The sequence below is a fragment of the Enhydra lutris genome, unplaced genomic scaffold, assembly GCF_002288905.1.
Source record: "Enhydra lutris kenyoni isolate GAN:26980312 unplaced genomic scaffold, ASM228890v2 scaffoldscaffold57, whole genome shotgun sequence".
In the NCBI taxonomy this organism is placed as follows: domain Eukaryota; kingdom Metazoa; phylum Chordata; class Mammalia; order Carnivora; family Mustelidae; genus Enhydra; species Enhydra lutris.
In genome coordinates, this window is record NW_019154141.1 from 3,893,624 (window position 1) to 3,915,239 (window position 21,616).

A 21,616-nucleotide genomic window follows, 5' to 3' on the forward strand; every position below is an offset into this window, starting at 1 on the left:
TCTTTCCTTGTTTCATTTAAAGTTGGATTTTGTTGTTACTGTTTTGTTTTTTGGTGTTGTTCCAATTCTGTGACACTAATCCGCTTACTTAAAATATCCAAAGCAAATGCTTTTCACTATACTTCAACTGTTTTTTCAGTTCTGCAGAGTTCAGAATCTTCTCTGTCTAGGAATCTTACTCACTCCTTGGAAAAGATTTTACAAGGATCCAATGTAAATATAAAATAACAGGAACACGCACACCATGTTTGGCCTCTTTTCCATCATGTTTTTAATGCTCATAATCCAAGAAAACAGCCTGTAAAATATGCACACACGTATGTACATGGCAGACCTTCTTGTAAACATCCCTTCTGTGATTAAATTGATTCCTGAGGAATTGGTTAAGACAAGCAGTATCAAAGGTCACTTTCAAAACTTCCTGTGCCCCTGAGAATGTTTTGTGTTAATAATATGCATTAGTTTTATAGCCACTTAAGAAGACCTCATTTATGTCAAACCAGAAACAGAGAGCCAAGTTGAAAACAAGGGGAAAATCCTACCACTTCTATAGAATCAAATGAATGAAGACATCTGGAAACAAAAGAAAGCTGAGTTTTTAAAGATTCACTGAAAATCTCCATCTCTTGTTATTTTATCCCAAAGCCTACACACCATGCAGAAAGCAACAGGAAATTGTGCCATCCAGGGACAGGAGCTGTGTATTGATCAGACAGGATGATAGATGAGAAACAGAGGAAAGAGCCAGACTTAGGATCACAATTGTGAAAAAGCAAAGCAAAACAGAAGAGTTGGATTCTCCGTGCTAATCAGCTTGCTAAGCAGGAGTTCTTTGCCATTGTAAAGAAAGTAGAACTCTTAGAGAACCTTTTAAACTTCTTCACATTTAGGGACATGTGTTTTTTAATTTTCTTGAATACAAATATGTAAATATCAACCAATCAATCCCAAGCCCTTTGGGGGGCAACTTTGCTTGAATCTCCAAATGGGGATACCATGTGAGAACAATACTGGCTTTCTCGAGTGAAAAGAAAATCAGCAGGTGTTTCATACAGAGAACATGATTTCCCTGACAGTATTAAACCCTCTTACCTACATCTCTGAAGACAAATGCTTCTAGTCTCTTTATGGAGCCAATATGTTTTGCTTTCTCAGAGTAACACGACACAGTTCCATAAACCATAGATGGCTGGTGAGTCACTTATTTTTTTTTTCCTAGAGATCAGAGCTTATCAGAGCTTGAAATTTGAATGTTGTGTAACTGCCCCAACTCTCCAACATTGCTCATGAAATTCTGAAGTTTTAAGCAGAGAAGGAAAACATGTTTAAAAAAATCAGATTTTTTTTTTTTTAAGTGGGAACTCAAATTACCAATGTCCTGCCCTTATCGGGCTGCTGTTGTCATAGTCTGCATGGGAGACGTCTCTCATATGATTGTAATTACCAACATAACCAAGCTATTAGAGTATGGTATCAGGGCCTGTCTGTAAGGGTGCCTAAGGTGATTTGTTTTAAAAAGAAGAGAGAGAGAGCTGCAGATGAATGAACTTAGGAAACTGAATTGTGCAAGTTATTCAGTTCAGCAGCATCGACTCAAATCCAGCTTATGGGGCCCGGCTCAGGCATCAGTAAACGGAAGAGAGCAGGGAACAGCCATCAGTTGAAAATACTCCTGTCTGATCAGTTCTAAGCTTGTGACAGATGACGCACTGTATAGTTAGTTCCTCCGGGAGAAGGGGCGAGAAAGAGAAGAGTCTAATGGTGGGAATAACCCACTGAAACTCCCAAATGTGAGTCGACATTAGTTGAGTATAAAGGAAAAAGACAAAGAAATAGTATATGACCATGGCACAGAAAATATACCCTGGATTTCTCATCATTTCTGCCTCTAGCAGATTTTTACGATTTATTTTAGATTATTATTTATTTTATTTGCTTGTTTAACTAGACGTTGATGCTTTGTTGGTTGCTGACTTCCTCACTGATGTTAGGCTTCGGGGACTGACACCTGTAGTATGTGAGCTCTTCTGAGCACCATCTTGGATGCTGCAATCTCGAATGATTTGCTTGAATCCACTCCCTGAAATCTGCTGACCTATTGGCTGGTCCCCTGAGTACTTAACCACTTGTCCAGATAGAGTGTGGATTTTCTATTCTTACTTGGTTACCATATTTGCAGGCAGTGCCTCTTTTTCCAATAGGTTTGTCCCATTGCCAGGTGAACTCCTCAGTGCAAGTCTATTGTTGGTTTCCGGTACTTCCATTTGGGGCTATGAAAGGAAAATGCCAGCAGGATTGGGGAACCCAGTCTGGGCGCCTGATGCATGGTAAGCAGTCTGCATGTGTCAATAAAACAATGGGTTAATGAATCGACTTGGCAAAGTCAGACCGTTGAGTCATCTGAACACGCAGACATAGCTTGTGCTATCACAGCACCAGTCTCCATGCATCGTGAAATAATGGGAAGCAGATTGCTACCAGTTCCCTCAAATTAGTCTGGAATGAACAAAATAGCTTCTACTAATACCCATTTCCCAGCATGCCTGTGTGAAGAAGAAAGTGTATAAAGGAAACCAGGTATTTTGTTTCTGGGGTACATGATTATGATAGGTGGTTATGACTCATGACCTTTCCCATCACTCAGTTATCCAAAAAAAATTTCAAAAATTACATGTCTTTATATATATATATATATATGTATATATATATATATATATACACACTATATAAATTATAAATATATATAGCAAGATATATAAATGCATTATATATGTAAGACACAAAAACAGAACTCCTGGTGGGGCACCTGGGTGTCTCAGTCAGTTAGGCGTCTGCCTTCAGCTCAAGGGTCCTGGGATCAAACCCCACATTGGGCTCTCCCTGCTCAGCAGGGGTCTGCTTCTCCCTCTGCTCCTCTCCCTGCTTGTGCTCTCTCTCTCTCAGAAATAAAAATCTTAAAAACAAACAAACAACAACAAAAAACCCCCGAAAAAAACAGAACTTTGGGTGGGAATGATTTCTGAAATAAAAGTTAAATTCTGGATCATTTCATTAAATCTCAGCCAGCTGATACTTGTTTCAGAGGGTATCCATATGACGTAGTAGGAACTACCTAGGTATAGGAAATCATAAATATTTATTAAATCATATAAAATTGAACTGTATAATGTTGAAGAGAAGACAGCTTGACTATGTAGTTTGAAGAGCACTAGTCTTAAAACTGACAGATCCAGGGCGCCTGGGTGGCTCAGTGGGTTAAGCCTCTGCCTTCAGCTCAGGTCATGATCACAGGGTCCTGGGATCAAGCCCTGCATTGGGCTCTCTGCTCAGCAGGGAACCTGCTTCCCCTTCTCTCTCTGCCTGCCTCTCTGCCTACTTGTGATCTCTGTCTGTCAAATAAATAAATAAAATCTTAAAAAAAAAAAACCCAAAACTGACAGATCCAGCTCGGGGTCTCAACTTCACCACTTACTCATCCATGACCTTGAGAGGTCACTTTAATTACTTTAGTCTCAGTTTTTTATCCGCCAAGTTAAGATGACTAAGAGTCAAACCTGAAATTCTTTCTGGCCTAGAAATTCCATGGTCTTGGATGAGTTTTTGTCACATTCCTACATTTTAATTGTAATTTACAATTAAAGCCAAAGCTTTAGATACATCCTCATTTGCTTTCTTTTTAACATGCGACGCAACTATCATATGGTTTTTAATTGAATGGATTAGAATGAAATAAGCCAAAGCATTTCACCTTAAAGGTGACTGTATAATATGTAATTCTGATATTCAGTAATAGTGCTGGCATATCAACGTATGCTGATCAGGCCCATCTCGAGAAATGGAGCTACAAATACATACATTGACATTCAGGCATAGAATTTTCCTCCACCACAAAGAAGGTGGTTTCTTACTGAAGTGAGTTAGAAATGTTTTGTGTTTGAGTACGGATGGTTTCAAGTCATGCACAGAATCGGTTCATGGAGGCTGCTCCTTTAGTCTGTCCAATGGGATGGTGATGGTGGTATTTGAAGCTATGGAAAAAAAAAATGTATCCTCTTACTAAAAAGGAAGCAGGATCCTGTCATAGAAACACACCCATTCTGGCACCTGTATCCTGGTAATTTTTGTTCCTGACCCTTAACTCTTTGTTGGTTTGGTCAACGGACAAAAGCAGTTGCTCCAACACAACCAGATGGAAATCTGTAAGCTCAGGGAAAGCTGAGACTTGCTTGAGCAAGCGTCGTATGGAGCAAGGTAAGTGTGCCAAAACGGGTCAAAGTGCCCCAAAGCAGAGAAGTGTGAGCTACATGTTACGGGGAGGTTATAGTATTCATTGTCATCTGTCCAACTTTCAAAAAGCAGCACCTGCTCTGTGTGTGGAAGGAATGAGTATCACTTTGAGCCAACCTCAGTCAACATCAGAGATGGGCAGAACTGAGTCACTAAATCGTGGAGCCACAGACAGCGTCCTCCTTTTCTCTTGTATAGGGAAGGCAGGGCACCCATTCTCTAGGGGGCAGAATTCTCTCCTTCAGACCTAGGTCTCACAGTTACACTACTTCTATGCTAATGACATGAATTCTAAAAATAAGTCTAGTAGACCAAGGACAGCAGTAAGACATCCTGCCAAAGTTCTCTTGGTCTTACCTTAGTTATATAGCTATTCTTAAATAATGAACCCTCTCATGATCCATTTGAATTACACTTGTTTCAGGCATTTTCTGAGGAAAAGTTGGTATCATGACAAAGGAATAGAAGCCAGGTTGGTTCCATATGTACTTATTTTTCCCCAGAAGAGATACAAATCCATGATTGCCATCTAGTTAAAAGAAAATCAGTGCAGGGAGCAAAAGGCCCAGGGAAACAACCATCTTGAGCTATCTATAGCAGCTTTTTCCCATTGTAGCATTTGCTCTAAAGGTCAGGCGCCATGTTAAGCACTTCAAGTGTGTTATCATATTTAATCCTTATAACCTCATGAGTCAATACAAAACTATTACTCCTATTTTGCAAATAAAAATATGAGCCTTGAAAAAGTTGACTTCAAAGTCACACTGAGAATAGAGGTCCCAGGTTTTCTCTTATCACTGGCCTTCCTCCTGTACCTGTACTTTTGCATATGGCCCTTGGGGCAGAAGTGAACTGGGCAGTCTCTTTCATCTAAATGAGAAATTTCCTCTTGAATTAAAACAGATTGCTTCTGGGTATTCTAAAAAAAAAAAAAAAGGTGGGGGAATGCACAGGGCCAGAAACACCCTACTGACTGCAATGTTAGTTGTCCTGAATATTGCAACTCTCTTGAAAGTAAATGGGAAATAGGATATGCCAAGCTTTTTTTTCTAGGACTCATCTTCACCAAGAGTGGGGGGATATGTTGGGTTAGTCCCTTTTCTTCCTTGGACTCTCACTACTTCATTTGAAATGTCTGTCTTCCTCTGACTGGTAGAATAGGGCTTACGTTGTCACAGAAGTGATTGTCAAGGTCGCTGGGGGAAAAAAACACCAGCTTCTCTTGAACTAGGTTCACATACTGGAGGTCAGAGGGGGCATTCATTCAGTTCCTGAAATTACGTAAGCCCTTGAAACCGATACTGATCTGCAAGTTCTTGGATGTTCTAGACACCCAAACCACAAGGGGATTGCGGAAAAAGAAGGTTGCACACCGGTTCTATGGTATTAACCTAATGGAATTTTCATTTAATATTACACTGAGCAAGTTAAAATTCAAGAATCTGTTAAAACTCTCAGTAAAGAAAGAATACAAATCTGAACAGGATGTTATCATCCTCACTTTAAAATCTATAGGCGTTATCCAGCTCTATTCAGTCTTTAACTACACCTACAGTTTAACAATCCTTTTTAATGACTTCCCCCAGAGGCTCAATTCCATTCAAATTATATCCAACCCACATTTTAAATCTCACCAGAAAGTTTCCTTTAACTTTCTATTTTCCAAGCTATGCCTTTTCACGTTATTATAATCATGGGTAAAGTGACCAAATTATGTGGAAAAAAAATTCAGGATATACGGTCCAGAGGAATATGTTTCTGATTTATGAGTTTATTTCCAAATAAACAAAATCTGATTATCTTTTTAATGAATTGCCTTTTTTGAAAAGCATATAAAGGCACAGAGGCGGACTGCCATAGAAAATCAGATTTGCCTGGTCACGGGGCACCTTTCCTAATTGTTACACAAAAATAACAGCTACCACTGTGGAAAACTTTAAAGACTCAGCAATGTCTATATCCTAACTGTAAAGAATAAATAAGCTTTTAAATAAATAAGCCAAGAATTAAAGTAACTTATTATCCTCTTGAAAGTGAGGCACATGCTTAACATTGACAAGTCAAAATAATTATTTGAGTTCAATAAGAAGTGATACAACTTTTTACATTTTTAAATTTTATTTTATTTTTAAAGATGGAGAGACACAGGTGGGGGGAGGGGCTGAGGGAGAGAGAATTTTAAGCAGGCTCCATACCCAGCATGGCCTAGGGCTTGATCTCAAGACCCCAAGATCATGACTTTGAGCTGAAATCAAGAATGGGACCCCAGCCTACTGAGCCACCAAGAAGTGATAGTATTTTTATAATTAGCCATTAGTTATAACATTTTGAAATTCACACATCAAGGTTGTTTTAAAAATACAAAGGACTCTCCTATATTAACCCATTAAAGTATACAAGAGCCACTTAGGGTGGGGTTTTTTTTGGGGGTTTTTTTTTTTTTTTTTTTTTTGGGCAATTTCTGTCTATACTATCTATTATCTATTATTCAGGATCATCAGAAAACCAAACACAGAATTTTGTCCCAAGCTACCATTTCGTAGGCATAATCTGGTTTCACTCCCGCTGCCTTTCCATTTTGTTCTCTGTGGATGTACAGTACTTGGACCAACGACATTCAAGGAAGAGGGTGTTCCCCAAGTCATCAGGAGCGAACAATGCAAATCTGGGAAGGAGGAAGCATGAAAGACCAAGGAAACAGAATCCGCTCTACCCTGGAGAGCTGGCCTTTTTCTCCCTTTCCTTTTCGAAAAAACTTCTCCATCTTGTTTTTCACTTCCCTCTGCCCAGTGCCCTTCTAATCTTCCCAAATTCCTGGTTAAGGTCTAGCTAGAATTGCCGCACGCACATGTGCACGTGAACCGCAACAGCTAGTGGGGTGGGGGGGGCACCCACACCTTAAACCTCATAAGAAGCATAATGAGATGATGAAGGTGTAGACATACAGGGTGGTTTGTCTGTTTACTGGGCTCATTTCCGAAGGGCAAGCTGTTGGTGCCTCTAACCCCCCTTCACGCCACCTAATTCACTTTGACCACCAGAGACCCAAACTCAGGAGACCCTTGAACATGAAAGGTTATTAGCCCCACACCACCTCCTGTTTCCTGCTTTTGCATTTCAAGTCTCAGATGCTCAGTCCTCCTCCTGACTTGCTTACGAGGCCATTCATAACTGTAGTATGAAAATGGATCGGCTTATTTGCCTAATTGAGAAAGTTTAAAGTCTAGAACAGGTAGATCTGTTTTACCAGTGACATACGAGCGGTCCATGCATCTTCAATAAATCCTCCCTCTTTCCCAGGCTAAATGGGTCCTTCCACAGACCACTGTGCAAGGCTCTATGATCACACTTGTAGCTACAAATGATGATTATTTATATGCACAGCATTCTTCCCCATCATACTGGGAACTTCTCCAGGCCTTCTCATCATTTTGGCGGCTGCCACCCACCCTCTTCTGTCCCTCTAACTCATCATGGTAACTTCATAGTAGGAATTTCATATTGCCTTTTAAAATAAATATAGAAGTTAAATCTCTAAAAATATATATATATATTTAAAAAAAGGGGTGCCTGGGTGGCTCAGTGGGTTAAAGCCTCTGCCTTCAGCTCGGGTCATGAATCTAGGGTCCTGGGATCGAGCCCCGCATCAGGCTCTCTGTTTGGTAGGGAGCCTGCTTCCCCCTCTCTTTCTCTGCCTACTTGTGACCTCTGTCAAATAAATAAATAAAATCTCTGAAATATATATACATATTTTTAAAGAATATATATATATTTTTTTAAATAAATATAGAAGTGAATGAATAAATGACCTTTGGTTGTCCTTCATGTCAACAAATGCCTTGAGGCATTTGTCCTAAAGAAAAATACAGCTTGTGTTATTTTGCAACAACTCTTTATCACAGAGCAGGTAGGCTCCAGGAGACACGGATTACTTCCTCAGTCTGATCTTATTTACTCTTTCTCCTGTACTACGAAGGAAAGGCAGCAGGCTTCCTGTTTGCTAAGAGCAAATTTGCTTGCCTTTGATTGCATTTTGTAGCTTGCTCTCAGTTCCTCAATGATTCTTTCACCCAGAAAGGCAGCTTCGTACTTAGCTGTGGCTGCATTGTTACTAGAATCCACATTTTCTAGGCTGTTAAAAATGACCTTTGTCCTTTAGCAACCCCATTCCAAATGAATGTGTTTTGGAAGACAAGCGAAGTTGATCTCCGGACTCAGAGAAACAGAATGACATGTAAATCAGTGGCTGTTCACAGTGATTAGATACCTTTGAAGAATATTTTTTTTTTAAATAAATGACTAAATTTCCTTTAGGATATAGGCTAATATATCTTAAATAACATTCCCCACTGCAGCCCTGATTTGTGGTGAGATTATGATGATTGAATTGGATGGTCTAGATTTCAAAGTCCATCCTTCCTATTTTCACAGGAATTTCTGGGAAAGAAAAATGCAGCAGAGGTCAGAGGGCTTGGGGAAGGAAGACGTTCACAGATCCAGTTTCAAAGTTCCCCCTCTATGCATGCCATACCCAGCAACAAGACACTTGCCTCTGGAGAAGAAACAGGCCTTCCAGAGTCAGCTGGAAAACAGAAACAAAACCCCAAAATGAAATGGCCTTCACACCTTTGAAGCTTATGTAATTGTTTTTTAAGTTTTTTGACACCACTGGGTGTGGAGAGACACGGCAAAGTCACCTTTAAAATTTTCTCCAAGTACAAAAGAAAATTTAAGTACCTCATTATAAATCAAGGCTACAGTACTGCCAAAAGACTGTGAGAATAAAAAGCTTCTTGCTGTTGTTTTTGGTTTTTTGGGGTTTTTTGTGGGTTTTTTGTTGTTGTTTTTGTTTGTTTGTTTGTTTGTTTTAACCTTCTGTGCATGCAGGAAGGGACAGGTCTAGCAGTGAAAACTTAGAGAACACATCCCAAATCTGAAGAAATCTGCCTTTGGCAAGGTGAAGGTGCATCTGACTGATACTCTGGCTTCCCACGGAAGGGCTGCATCCAAGAAAAAAGTGTCAAGTATTTGCCTCAAGGTAAGTGAGCCTCGCTGACTGAGAGGGACCCCCTGAATCCCAGGGCTTACACTCCACAAATCTTCTGCAAAGTAAAATAATTTTAGAAGTGTAAGCGAGGGGGACAACCTGAGCTCTGTTTCTTACCAGCGTATTACCAGGTCTTCTGCAATATTAGGATGCAAATATATCCAGACAAAAGTTGTTACTGTCTAAAAGACTTCAGAGACAGCACAGCTTCCATCACCTAAAGGCTAGTAATGGTGAATCTACCAAAAACAAACAAGAGCTCCACAGGCCTCATTTGGGTTGGTGTATTGTGCTCTGATTCCTTAAATGCTCTTCCATTCATCTTCCTTCCGTTCCTTTAGCAAAGCTCATTTGCAACAGACAGGATTACAATGAAGCATTGTGGGCACTCCCCTTCCATTGTGGGCACTCCCCTTCCATTGTGGGCGTTCCCCTTCCATTTTAAGCAAGGTGAGTTGATACATAATTGGAAATTTACCAAAACTCCTATGGAAGGTCTCTTGAGAAGTCAAAATTCAAACTTTAATTCAAATAAATTTAGATTGAAAACTAGGGATGATTTGGAGTTTTTAAGTAAAATATTCAGGTTCTATTTCTGTTGAACTAAACTGTCTACAATCCTATATTTTCCAAGTATATCTTCCCTCCTTTCATCATTGTCTTTAGGAATTAACCATTTAAAATGACCTACTCTGCATAGATGCATATGGGAACCTGCCTCTAATAACATGATTAATTGACTTCTTTACTAGATGGTGACTTTGAAAATGATTAGAATCCAAGAATGAGGTCTCAAGTCCAGTAGTTTAAAAATGTCATTAGACATAGTCTCTGTATCATAGCGCTGTATATCTAGAAGAATGTATCCCTCAATTTAAAGCACCATGAAAGTTTAAAAAAACGAATGGTTCTTGTCTGGGATATAAGAAGTTTGGAAGTTGTCACACCATGCTAACAACAAATAAAAAACTGATCAAGCTGAAAAATCAACAACTCTTCTCAGATCTGCCAGAGCAAATTGCTTCCACCAAAATTGGAGACACATAAATACAGAGAATCACAAGTTACCAGAGCAGAAATCTCCATGGGAACTAGGAAAATCTAAACTGTTGCTAATCATTGCTGGAGGCTCACGAGAACAAGTCTGATAAAAACTCTGGGGAGTTGCATATTATCTCTTTAAGATTCTTATTTCAATTCCTTTGAATATATACCTAGAAGTAGGACGGCTGGATTGTATGTAAGTTCTAGTTTTAATTTTTTGAGAGACTACCAGACTGCTTTTCTTTCTTTACCTTTTTTTCAAGATTTTATTTATTTATTCATCAGAGTTAGAGAGAGAGAGAGAGAGAGAACACAAGCAGGGGGAGCGGCAGGCAGAGAAAAAAGCTGAGCAAGGAGTCCAATACGGGGCTCAATCCCAGGACGATGGGATCATGACTTGAGCCAAACTCAGACACTTCACTGACTGAGTCACCCAAGCATCCCTAGACTACCATACTGATTTTCACATTACATGTACCAATTTCCATTCCCATGAGTAAGATACAAGAGTTCCTGTGCCCTCACATCTTTGCCAACACTTGTTATCTCTTGTGTATTTGATAACTGACATCCTAACAGGTATGAAGTAATATCTCATTGAAATGGTTTCAAAGGTGTATCTTATTCTCTTACTGATCATGAACCTCAATAAATGTTATCACTCTTTGATTGATGACCTACAACAGTGGGAAGAAGCATCACTAGATTTTGAAAAGCTATTAACTCTACTCTCTTCTTTGCCATTCAAATGTCAAGGAAACAGGAATGTTTATTTTATATGAAAACCTCGAGACAGAAATTCAGCTGAAATTCACTTAGAGAGTTCTCATTTATGGTTGTAGAATCCAAAATGTGGCTTTGCAATCAGACTACTTCTTCAGAGCAAAACCCAACCTGTGATTTGAGGCACTTATAACATCAGTTAACATGTACTTACTGTCTGGACCGACAAAGGCCCTGGGCTAGAAACCTTACAAATATGATCTTTTATCTCCCTAGCCTCTAACCCCCATTTCACAGATGAGAAAACTGAGGCTCAGAATTTAAAGTAATTCATCTAAATTCACACAGATAAGGAGCTCTGAACTTGGAATTCAAACTTAACTGTATATGATTTGAAATCCATATCCTCCCCATGAGAAGAGACCAAAATATGAACCCAATTTATAGATATTCTAGCAAGGAAACTGAATTAGAAGTGAGGACACTTGTTCCCATCACAAACCTCGACCAGCTGTGTTACTCAGATAAGCCATATCCTTTCTCTGAGGCTCAGTTTTCTCATGTGTGGAATGAAAAGATCCAAAACAATCTTTAATTACAATACAGCCCAACATTAAATAAATAATTATATCAGAAGGAGAGACAAACCATGAGAGACTGTGGACTCTGAGAAACAAACTGAGGGTTTTGGAGGGAAGGAGGGTGGGGGATTGGGGATGCCTGGTGGTGGGTATTAAGGAGGGCACGTATTGCATGGAGCACTGAGTGTGGTGCATAAACAATGGATTTTGGAACACTGAAAAGAAAATAAAATGAAAACAAACAACAACAACAACAACAAAAAATAATCACTAAACAGTTCTTATTAACATTCATTTTAGAGACAATATTAAAGTCATATGACAGAAGCATCTAGACCAGAGCTGATAGCTATCACTTAATAGAATAGAAAAAAAATCTTCTATTGCTACAAATTACTATTGCTACAAATTATTGAAGTTTAAAGTTTTGACTTACCTATTCACGGGCTCAAAACTTCCTGAGTTAGCTGCTTCCTAAGAGTCTCTCAGTACATCTGACTCAGACTAAGCAAAGCACCTTTCCTTCTTTGGCCAGTCTCTGTTATCTCCTTTTATCAGAATCTTGGTTTGATGTCCAGCCCGGTCAGTCCCTTAGGATTCAGATATCTATGACATTCTGACGCCAATATTCTGCTGTGTTCACAAACGGTCTTCCCTTCAGTCAAACCACATGGTCACCAAATATTTGAGGAGAGACTCCTGTTGGATTGAAGTGTTAGAAAAAAACCTGAGCATCTTATCACTTCATCATTGGCTCTCTGGAGACTCACACCCCTTTTGCCAACACAGCCTGGGGACAGCTGTGGAACTGGTCAAGAGCCTGTGGTTCATTTTGAGCCTCAGGTTGATTTATAGGCTGAGATGTATGGATTCTCCAAAATCCCGGATTCATGGAGATTAACAGACTACGTTTTTTCATACCTTCATACTCTGACAAATCTCATAATGTCCTCTACCATTTCAGAATCCTGGAAAACTCCTATCCATACTTTTGTGCTTGGTTTAATCATCCATCTTTTCTGGAAAAGTTGTCCCTATGCCATGGCTGCTAATTATAGGCCAAATATTTGCTCCTAAGTTTTTTTTTTTATTATTTTAACACCTACCATATTGTAATGTTAACATATTTTTACAGGTTTGTCTTTGCTCATAGACTAGAATAATCTTCATGACAAGACCTATGACTTTATATTTTTCTAAATCTTTCAGAGAACCTATCAGGGTGCCTAGGACATAGGAGGCCCACATAAAACATTGTTGTAGTTCATTAATGCATCAAAATCCTAATTAAGCACAGATCCCTCTACTCAGAACAACCTTGAAAGACAGAAGTAATTTGTTCTTAATCTCTAAGCAATGTTGTTTTATCCATCCAACATATATTTATTGAGCACTTACTACGTCCCATATTCTTTTAGGCTCTCTGAATGTACTGAAAATTAGATACACTCCCTGCTCTGTGAATATTACATTGTAGTGGGAGAGACAAGTGGTACGAGAAAAGTTGAGTATAGTAGAAGATGAGGAATCCAATGAAAAAAGCTGGGAGAAAATGCTGGATGTAAAGGCAAAGGTAGCTAATTTATATAGGACAAAGATGAGGATGAAGAACAATAAGGAGGACAGCTAAAGTAGCAACGACAATTAGCAAGTACCATTCAATTTGGCTGATGGACTTATATTTAACAAAGCAATCACACATACATTTTCTGGAGTCCAAGGAAAGTGATTCACCGGGTTTGCCTGTACTGTGTTTTCCTCATTGTTGCTCCTGAATGTAACATAATTCACTTCACTCTTAACCTGTAAGGGTAGCAGCCAGAACCAGAGAGAAAAGTCTTCCCCTTTAATGAGATTGATGGGCCAACAGATCACCTTGAATTTTAGAACGCCCCTGTTCTTATAGTTTCTTCGGTTGCGTAGGGATCTTTATCTTCTGGGGCTCTAATTTCAAATCAGAAACCCTCTCTTTCCCTGAGAGTGACATTCATGTAGCAATTGCCAATTGTCAGGAAATTCTCTGGCAAGATTATTTCCAAATGCCTGATATTTTAATTGTTCTGAATAGCCTATTATTTGATGGACAACAGTTGACTACAACTTCCTCACACCTGTGTAGCTGCACACATATACGTCAGGGGGAGGAGGAGGAGGGCATACAGTTGCCCAATTTGTCCAGAAAGTGGTACAGACAGATTGATCATAACATTTAGGAAGGACAACAAGGTATTGAGAGAATGAAAAACTCTAGTAGATGTAGTAAAATACTTAAAAGCCAGTAGTACACTATTAACTTCTTCTTACAGAGAACAGATTAAAAACGTCAAGGAAGTTATAGGAGAGATTGCTAACTTGCAGGAAAACTCAGATTCCTTCTCTTGGGAATCCATGGACCTTTTCATAGAGAATTATCACTGGTCATGTTTCTCAAACTCTGTTTTCAAGACAGAGGGTTTGTTTTGTTTTGTTTTGTTTTGTTTTGTTTCCCTCAAACTACCCAGGTTATTCTGCTGCAAATTATTCTTTTCCCAATTTGCAAGAAAAAAATTCAACAACAAACCAAATTTTTTAGTGGATACATGTCAATTTTAGCTTTCTTTCTTTTTTCCTTGCAACACAATCCGCATCCAATTTTCTGTTTTTTTGTTTTTTTTTTAAGTCTCTCAAAGTAGATTTTTGCTTACAAACTATAAGGGTTTATCAATAATAGGCAATTATTTTTCCTATGTTAGCAGTAACCAATTAAAAGGAATATTTTAGAGGAAAAATGACCTCATTCATACAGCCACTATGATAATCTAACAATTTTCTTAGTATCTAATGTACATGATGGGTATACCACAGAATCTAAGAACATGGGCTTTTGGAGACAGACTCTGGTTCTGACTTTGGACCTACAGTGACTAGGGACAAATCACTTACCCTCCATGTTCCTCAGTGTCACGACTGTTAATGAGGATAATGACAAATCTCTCCCTTATAGTCTTAAGAGTTAAAAAATATTAATACATGGGAAGTCCTTAGAGCAATGCCTTGTACACAATTTTCAATAAACTATTTTTACCTGGTATGGGGAGTGGCACAATGCCATTGAAAAATATGAAAGAAGAGGGGCGCCTAGGTGGCTCAGTTGGCTAAGCATCTGACTCTTGATGTCAGCTCAGGTCATGATCTCAGAGACATGAGATTGAACCCTGCTTCTGCTCCATGCCCAGTGACGAGTCTGCTTGTCCCTCCTCCTCTCCATCTCCCCCACCCCCTTGGATCCACTCTCTCAAAAATAAATACATAAATAAAATCTAAGAAAAGAGAAACATAGAAAAGAAAAATTGAATAAATGAGAATATACATTATGCTCCAGGATGGGAAGAATCATGGTTATCACAATGTCAATTCTCAAATGATTCCACAAGTAGCGTGTGCTTCTGATCTGAATTCACATAACAGCAATTCTTGTTGGAAATTGACAACATGGCTAAAAATGCAACTGGGAGAGTAAACTTACGGGAATGTCTAAGAAAAAAACCTGGTTGATGAGAGTAATGCAAGTAAGTCACATTATCAGGTGTTAAAACGTTATAAAGTCGTAATAATTAAGCCAATGGTGAAGAAGCTAGAATAAACCAACAGATAAACTTAAGACACTAGCTTTCCCAGAGGCAGATACTAAAATGGGAAAAAGCAAAATATTTGATAAAGGTCACAGCACAAACTAATGAAGAAGGAATGTACTATTCAATAATAAAAGAATAAAATTGGGATAATTGGCCAGCTATTTGGAAAACCAATCAATTTAGAGCCTGTCTTCATAACTTACAGCCAAATAACGCTGAGGGAAATTTTTAAAATTAAACCACAATGAAGAGAAAAGAAAAAGCATTTGATTATCAGATACATAATGAGCACTTAACTAATGACAGAATTCTGCCTTCAATTATCCACCGAACATTTACTATGTGTTGGACAATACATAAAGGGCTTTCCATTCTTTTTTCAGAGCAATGACATACGGTAGATATTCTTATTGACTCCATTTTAGAGCCATGAAAATTGAGGCAGAGGGAGGCTTAGTAAGGTCACATGACCAGGAAGTGGCAGAGTTAAGGTATCAATCTGGGCAGTTGGACTCTAGAACCTGGGCTTTTAGATTTTTACCACCTAAAATATATCTAACAGAAATAAAATTGGAGAGGAAAAAATAAAATGGAGAGAGAGAGAAAACAAACCAATGGGTCAAGATACAAATGAAAACTTTGTAACAGAATAAATGTAAATGGATAATAAACTTGAAAAAAAGTTGAATTACTGTCATCAGTCACACACACACACAACTATTTCGTCAAGATACCATTTCCCCCCTTTTTTTTAAAACCATAAAATCCACACAGCTTTCTTTCTTTGCCTTTATTTACAAATGATCATATTTAGAACTACTAAGATCTCGGAGGCATCAATTAAGCATTGCCAAACTGTTTTCCAGAGAGGACACACCAATTCACACTTCCCACAAGTGGCAAAAGAATAGGTAGTCTGAAAAGTATTTATAGCCTTTGACCTAGAAATCCCACTTCTAGGAATCTATTCTAAGGGCAATGAAAATGCAGAGAAAGTTTTAATCATAGAGATGTTTATTTAAAATTTTTTATTAGAGTAAGGAGATTTGGGGAGTAATCTCAATGCCCTTCAGTAAGAAGGTGGTTGAGTAAATTCAGGTGTATCCAGGAGACAGTACACTGTATTATACTGTAGCAGAGGGATCAGCAATCTCTTCCTGGGAACTGAGACCAGCCCACTGCCTTTGTCAATAAAGTTTTATTGGAACACAGCCATGTTTTCATTTACATATTGTCCATGGTTGCTTTCATGAGAAAAGGACAGAGGTGAACAACTGTTACAGAAACCATACGGCCTGCACTGCTAAAAACATGTATTATGTGGATATTTACAGGAAAAGTTTGCTGATGCCTGTTGTAGCCAGTCAATTAAGTTATGTTTATATAGAATTTTTAACAAGGTTAAATGCGAAATTGGCCGTCTTAAATGAGAAAGAAATTATATTTATTCTGATCTATTAGCACAATATTTAATTACCAATAACAATGCTAATCATAGTAAAGTTCTGGTGCAAAAAACTGTGCCTTGGTATGTCGCAATAGTCAGTTTTAAAATGGAATGCATCTGTATTAGGATTTTAGACTCACTTAAACAAAAATATCTTTTTTTGTGGTAAATTCTTTCCTAGTACTGGTAATTCCTACAAAGTGCATCATATCTCTTTTCTTCTATACAACTCGTGCTGCACAAACATTGATCTGCGATAATTTATGAAACTCTGGTCCCCAAAGGCAAGCAAGGCCACTGCCAATGATGATGTCATCTGTCATCTATCTTCCCCTTGAAGGCCAACTCCCCTCTCCCCTCAGCTGACTTTTTGATCCAATGACCATACTTTTTCACAGTACATCAAAATCTGGAATTAGCCGACTGACCTATTGGGTAACCCTCGCCTGGAAAATTAGGTCAGTATACTATACCTAATTTATATCTGTTTTTAGGATCTTAAGAAATTGCAGAGATGAGTGTAGACCTTCCCTAACTGCTCCTAAAGCAAGCAGCACCTTCCAGTTAATAAATCACCAGGAAGGGGATGACAGCACAGAAATCCGTGTTCACGTCTCTCTGTTGTTTTTGTCTGGTTCAGAAATCATTAGCACCTGATAGCGGTTTCAGTGTTCTCCCAACGGGGAAGGCTAATTCCCAGGCCAGGTTTCTGTCAGACAAGAGACAATCTATGGAGACAATACCTCGGAAGGAAAGAGGCTTGCAAACTTTCAAAGAGCATACCTCGGGGCCTTATAGATGGAGTCACTCATGCAAGTTTCATAGTAGAAATCATAAAACAATATAATTTCCAACAAACATAAGTAATCCCTGGTTTGTTTTTTCATTTTGTTTTCTTTTAATTTAGAGAAGATTAGGATCATGCCAAAGACTAAATTGATCTAGTTTTACAGTATCTATTAAAGAATTTCCTGTTTCAAGAGGTGTATGTATTATTTATCATTGTTTCCATTAGCTGAACTAGGGAATGGGAAAATTGAACTTGGCTGTGAATTTGAATACTAGTTCTGATACAAAATGCATTCATTATCTTAGGGAAAGATGTTACATTATTTACTTAGCCAACTGGTATGTCTCAGACATGTTTTGTTTTTTTGTTTTTTTTCAAATACACAAATAGACAATACTGAATGTTTAGTTGTTGCTTTTGTGGTTTGCATGCTCACTTTTTTTTAAAGCTCCCCCACCCCCATCTATCCTACCTGTCTTTAAATATTTTGTAGACTCTGTATGTTACAGATATTATGATACCTGTGGTGGATACAGACAGTTAATAAATTACAATCCCTGTTCTTAAGAAACCCAAAGTCCAAATGGAGTAGTCAGTAATAGAGAAAGAGAATGAGAGAGGCTATGTAAACAAACCAAAAAGAAGAGGTGGGAGAAAAGAAACTTCACACAGGTAACAAGGTACTTCTTAAGGAAAAGAAGGAATTCTTTGGGTAGACAGGGTGAGTGAAAGGAAATGATGTCCAAATCCTAGAAGCATGAATAGCTTGAAGCAGCTGGATCCCATGGGGAAAGTGAGAAACAGTCCAGGGAAAATGTAGAGAGGTAGAAACTACCCTCCCCAGGGGCTCTGTGTGCCAAGATGAGACTGGATTTACCCTCGAGGTAGGGGGAAAAGGTTTTCTAACATTTTAGAAGTATCAGCCAGACAACAGTGTAGATGGTAGGTTTGAAAGTTTGTTGTTTTTTGTTTGTTTGTTTGTTTGTTTGTTTGGTTTGAAAGTTTTTACTTAAAAAAATAAGACAAACAAAAGAAATTAATTTTAATAACATTTAACCAGATATACCAAAAATATTATCATTTTGACATACAATCAATACATTTTTTCCTGAGGCAGTTTCTTTCTTTTCTTCTCTCTCTCTCTCTCTCTCTCGGTACTTTTTTGAAGCCCAACATTTTAAACTTAATGCACATCTCAATTTTGGTAAACTGTATTTCAGGTGATTAACTGTCATATGCATTTGTGGCTGCCATTTTGAAGAGTGCGGGTTTAGAAAATAGAATCTTCAAGTCTCCTTCACCAGTTGGGCAAATAATAATAAAAAGAACAGCTACCATTTGATGAGTTATTATATAGAAGTAGGGATAATAACTATATATTATTTGATCCACACTTAATCCGATGAAGTAGGATTTTTTTTTTTTAAACAGCGAGCTTAAAAAGGTCAAATAACTTGGCCAAAGTCACATAGCTTTGGTAAGTGACAAAACTTTGAGCCAAAGTCTGTAGGGTGGAATAGCCCAGACTCAACCACTAAATTATGCTGCTTCCCAAAGCAAAGTACAAGAGGAGTTGAGGTTGACGATAATGTGCAAAAGTTGATGGGTGATCATACCACCCCTGCTTTGGCAGTTGACAGATGTGCCCTTGGCTCAAGACCCTTTCCATTCTCTAGCCCTTTCTTGCTCATCTAATCCCCATGCCATTTATAAGAGCACAGGTAAACTTAATCCTCCTCCCAAACCAGTCTGGGGCCATAGTAAGCTTCATGGACTATACCACTCTGCTTCTGCTCTACTCTCCTCATCATGGTAGTCCTGGGACTTTGGGAACACATTGCTCAGCGCCCCTCTACTCTCAGATCATAGAATTCAGGATCTCTCCATATCTTCTATCCCTGGATTCAACTCAAAAGATGCAGAACACAAGCTTGATCTGTTTGAACTCCCCTTTCAATCTTGCCCCTGGGAATCCTAGTCATGGTGACCTTGGATACGCTGCCCACAGTTGTGGCACAAATTTTCTCAGATCCCTGAAAGACTCACGAACACACACCTTTTCTTGCTAGTATCTTTAGTGCCTGTACCATGAGTTGTGAAAGTCTGTTTTAAAGTTCTGTCTTTGTTTCTGCAGTAAAAAACCCAGGTAAAGAACATTAACGCTGGTAGGTAAAGCATCCTTTGGCAGGTGGCACTGGGAGGAGAATTAATAAGCAGGTTCAAGAGTAGGAGAGCATGCCAAGGAAGGTGTGTGTCCATGGGGAGAAACATGTGCCTTGTAAGTTCAAGATAATATCCAGCTATCCCACTGAACCCTACACAACCATGAAGAATGACATTGCAAATTAAAAGGCATTGTCATTGAGTGATCCTCAAGGTGCATAATATTAAAAATGTAACTTTCACATTATAAAATAGTGTGAACTTAGGATACATTTTATGCTTTTAAAGTACTTTTATGCATAGAAATATATTAGAAGTACAACCATGTTGACTATTATTATCTTTAGCTATTGATATTATGGTTATGCCTTCTCTTTTGCTCCTCTATGACTATATTATTTTCTAATTTTACATAATGAGTATGTATCTCTTTTTGTAAAACCAACAAACAAAAGAAACTCAGTTTTCATTTTCTCAAAGCTGTGGAGGGTAGTAGGGTGACAGGCAGTAGCAGGAGGGAGATGTGAGGTCAAAGGCAGGTTTTGTTTGGAATGGCAGAAATTTGCTCATGTTTAAAACTGAGGGGAAGGAGCCCATAGAGAAGGAAAGACTGAAGATATGGGAAGAAGGAGGTCATTGTTGGGGCAAGGTCTTAGAGGAAAGCAGAGGGGAATGGAATCTAGCAATAAAGGGACATTGGAAGGATCGCTACAACCCAAAACAGGAACAGTTCTTCTTCCCATTAAAAAAAAAAAAAAAAAAAAAAAAAGATGTGTGGGGGCACCTGGGTGGCTCAGTTGGTTAAATGTCTGCCATCAGCTCAGGTAATGATCTTGGGCTTCCTGCTTAGTGGGGAGCCTGCTTCTCCCTCTGTCCCCCTACACCCCCGCCCAGCTTGTGCACACGTGCGCTCTCTCTCTAACAGGTAAATAAAATCTTAAAAAAAAGAAAATGAAATTGATGCATGTTTGTCTCTAAACATTCATAGGAAGGCAGAAACAGGGCCACAGAGAGGATGGGGAGGCCACAGGAGCGTTCACTTTCCAAGAAACAATCACTATGGCCCTCATCCCTTTGCTTAGGCAGAACTGTCTTCAGTCCCTACTCCCCATCAACTCTCCAGACCCACCTCCAGCCCACTTATGTACAGGGTCTCTGCAATGTCCCAAGTCTCCAGTAAGCACTGACTTCCCCTGGATAATTAGATCCCAGAATCTTCTGGGGAGCTTTTCCAAAACGCACGTTCCCAGGATCCTACTCCTGGAGTGTCTAATTCCACAGCTCAGATTAGCGCTTCCTTAACTTTGATGTGCACACGAATGGCCCCAAAAGCTTATTAAAAAGGCAGATTCTGATGCAGTGGGTCTAGAATAGAGCTAGAAGTGTTACATTTCTAACAAGGGTCCAGGTAATGCCCAGGCTGTGACCACCTGGAGAGTAAATGCTAGAAAAGCTGTTACTTTATTTTCCAAACAATTTCAATGTAACCAGTCTGATAAACATTTAGGAACTAACACTCACCACTCCCCTGGCTGTTGGCATCTGCTCTCCCGTTTTATTACAGATATTTGTCTTTGTATCGGCTTGGCTCGTATTGTCACGAGGCTGCAAATCTTTAAAAAGAACAATGACATTTAATATTCTTTTGCATACCTCCATCTAGGAGAGGGTCCTGCAGAAATGACACTCACATGTGTATACATATTAAAGAAAATGAATAGTGTTGATATTTTAAACCTGACCTATCCTAAAGAGATTCCAAAGATGCTGCCCTGATAAACACGGAGTGAAAAGGAAGGACGATTTTCATTTTTCAGATGGCATCTGAATGTTAACATACGCAGTTTCCATTAAGGACGATGGGTCACCCACTGAAACCCACTGTGGGCCCTCACTGGTGACACTTAGCCCTGTTTCTCT